Source organism: Triticum dicoccoides, chromosome 3B (genome assembly GCF_002162155.2).
Source record: "Triticum dicoccoides isolate Atlit2015 ecotype Zavitan chromosome 3B, WEW_v2.0, whole genome shotgun sequence".
Lineage (NCBI taxonomy): Eukaryota > Viridiplantae > Streptophyta > Magnoliopsida > Poales > Poaceae > Triticum > Triticum dicoccoides.
Genome location: NC_041385.1, coordinates 20034339 through 20038014, shown reverse-complemented (window position 1 = coordinate 20038014; position 3676 = coordinate 20034339).

The window sequence follows — 3676 nt, the reverse complement described above, 5'->3', positions numbered from 1 at the left end:
AGGGCAGGCCGCGCCCCTCCCCCTCCTCTAGTCCGAATAGGACAAGGAAGGGGGGGACGGCGCCCCCCTTTCCTCTTTCCCCTCCCCCCTTTCCTTCTCCTACAAGGCAAGAGGGGGGAGTCCTACTCCCGGTGGGAGTAGGACTCCTCTAGGCGCACCCCTAGGGGTCGGCCGCACCTCCCCCCTCCCTCCTTTATATACGGGGGCAGGGGGGCACCCCAAGACACACAAGTTGATCTTCGTGATCGTTCCTTAGCCGTGTGCGGTGCCCCCCTTCCACCATATTCCACCTCGGTCATATCGTTGCGGTGCTTAGGCGAAGCCCTGCGTCGGTAGAACATCATCATCATCACCATGCCGTCGTGCTGACGGAACTCATCCCCGACACCCTGCTGGATCGGAGTCCAGGGATCGTCATCGAGCTGAACGTGTGCTGAACTCAGAGGTGCCGTACATTCGGTGCTTGGATTGGTCGGATCGTGAAGACGTACGACTACATCAACCTCGTTGTCATAACGCTTCCGCTTTCGGTCTACGAGGGTACATGGACACACTCTCCCCTCTCGTTGCTATGCATCACCATGATCTTGCATGTGCGTAGGAAAATTTTGAAATTACTACGTTCCCCAACACAGGGAAATATTTAGCAGAGAAGTAATAGATCATATCCTGGGGACTACGCACAAAACCAGGATCAAGAGAATTAAACCAAGTTTTAGCATCACCCTTTAATGAGAACAAAAATATCTTAAGGATATAATAATAGCGAGACTTCTCATCATTAGTAAATAGGGTGGCTATATCATTCAACTTGGGAAGATGTGCCACAACAGTTTCAGATTCATTGCCATAAAAAGGATCAGATTCAACTAAAGTAATTATCTCAGGATCAATAGAGAATTTATAATCCTTATCAGTAACACAGATAGGTGAAGTAGCAAAAGCAGGGTCAGGTTTCATTCTAGCATTAAGGGATTGCTGCTTCCATTTGGCTAATAACTTCTTAAGATCATATCTATCATTGCAAGCAAAATAGCTCTAGTAGCTTCTTCATCCATTACATAACCCTTAGGAACAACAGGTAATTCATAATTAGGGGGAGAACCTTCATCATCACTTTCATCGATGATTTCATTTTCAATTATTTCATTCTCTCTGACCCTAGCAAGTTGTTCATCAAGAAATTCACCTAATGGCACAGTAGTATCAAGCATAGAAGTAGTTTCATCATAAGTATCATGCATAGTAGAAGTGGCATCATCAATAACATGCGATATATCAAAATTAATAGCAGTAGCAGGTTTAGGTGTCGCAAGCTTACTCATAATAGAAGGAGAATCAAGTGTAGAGCTAGATGGCAGTTCCTTACCTCCCCTCGTAGTTGAGGGATAAATTTTAGTTCTTTGATCTTTCAAGTTCTTCATAGTGATCAGCAGATATAAATCCCAAGTGACTCAAAGAATAGAGCTATGCTCCCCGCAACGGCGCCAGAAATTAGTCTTGATAACCCACAAGTGTAGGGGATCGCAACAGATTTCGAGGGTAGAGTATTCAACCCAAATTTATTGATTTGACACAAGGGGAGCCAAAGAATATTCTCAATTATTAGCAGTTGAGTTGTCAATTCAACCACACCTGGATAACTTAGTATTTGCAGCAAAGTATTTAGTAGCAAAGTAGTATGATAGTAATGGTAACAGTGGCAACGGTAAAGTAAATAAGCGAAGCACAACATGTGAAAAGCTTGTAGGCATTGGATCAGTGATGGATAATTTTGTCGGATGCGATTCCTCATGTAATAGTTATAACATAGGGTGACACAAAACTAGCTTCAGTTCATCAATGTAATGTAGGCATGTATTCCGAATATAGTCATACGTGCTTATGGAAAAGAACTTGCATGACATCTTTTGTCCTACCCTCCCGTGGCAGTGGGGTCCTAATGGAAACTAAGGGATATTAAGGCCTCCTTTTAATAGAGAACCGGACCAAAGCATTAGCACTTAGTGAATACATGAACTCCTCAAACTACGGTCATCACCGAGAAGAATCTTGATTATTGTCACTTCGGGGTTGTCGGATCATAACACATAATAGGTGACTATAGACTTGCAAGATAGGATCAAGAACTCACATATATTCATGAAAATATAATAGGTTCAGATCTGAAATCATGGCACTCGGGCCCTAGTGACAAGCATTAAGCATAGCAAAGCCATAGCAACATCAATCTCAGAACATAGTGGATACTAGGGATCAAACCCTAACAAAACTAACTTGATTACATGGTAAATCTCACCCAACCCATCACCGTCCAGCAAGCCTACAATGGAATTACTCACACACAGCGGTGAGCATCATGAAATTGGTGATGGAGGATGGTTGATGATGATGATGGCGCCGAATCCCCCTCTCCGGAGCCCCGAACGGACTCCAGATCTGCCCTCCCGAGAGGTTTTAGGGCTTGGCGGCGGCTCCGTATCGTAAAACACGATGAAACTTCCTCTCTGATTTTTTTCTCCGCAAGACGGAATATATGGAGTTGGAGTTGAGGTCGGTGGAGCATCAGGGGGCCCACGAGACAGGGGGCGTGCCTAGGGGGAGGGGGCGCGCCCCCCACCCTCGTGGACAGGGTGTGGGCCCCCTGGCCTTCATCTTTTTCTAGTATTTTTTATATTCTCCAAAAGTTATCTCCGTGAAAACAGCATCAGTCCGGGTTAGTTCCATTCAAATCATGCAAATTAGGGTCCAAAACAAGGGCAAAAGTGTTTGGAAAAGTAGATACGTTGGAGATGTATCAACATGCGCCATGCAATCCACCTCCTTGGCCAGGGAGTCAACCCTAAAGTGAAAGGAGTCATCGGGCAATGCCATGTCCTCGAGGTCAGTCCTAACACCTAATAATTCACTAACGAAAACCGTGTCACGAAGGAAATATAACATAGGTATCAAGCAACAAAGCATAATTTTATTTTGTTTGATTGACATAAAAAAATGTCGCTCATCCTTCCCCCTAATAGTCTAACCTAGAAGGCTCGCTTATTCAACATGTGAGTTGAATTTTAGTCCATCGAGGCTCCCTTCAATAACTCTCATCTCTCAAGTGGTGATACATATGGTAGGCACTCTCACTAGCATTTCGACTACCGGTGATGGGTCGTAACTCCCGCCACCCCCTTTCTTGCATTACCAAAGTTTCAAATGAAGAGACAAGGAGCAGTGACTCCCCCTATGACAATAGTCGGCACCCTTCATCTCAGAATATCCTCCAGTTTTCTAGTTGTTGTATATATGATGGACACTCACTCACTGTTATTAGCAACCGTGGGTGATGGTCGTGCTTCCACTTCCCCCCTACTTTACTAAGGTCTCAGAGAAGGAGAATAAAAAGGATGACCTCCTACGATAGCAGACATGATCCGTCCTCCTAGAACATCTCTTCCAAAAGGAGCACCATCAAACTGAAATTCAACACACAGACCGAATAGCGATGCAGACCTATGGCCCCGAATCCCTAACAAAGAATGCTCGTCTTCGATAACTCGACACCGTTTCACCTAACATAACCTAAACCCCTTCAACGAGTCTTCTCCCCATCCTATGCCATGCCCTTAAACCCCTTCGACGAGTCTTCTCCCCCCTATCCATTTCCCTTAAGCCCCTTCGACGAGCCCCC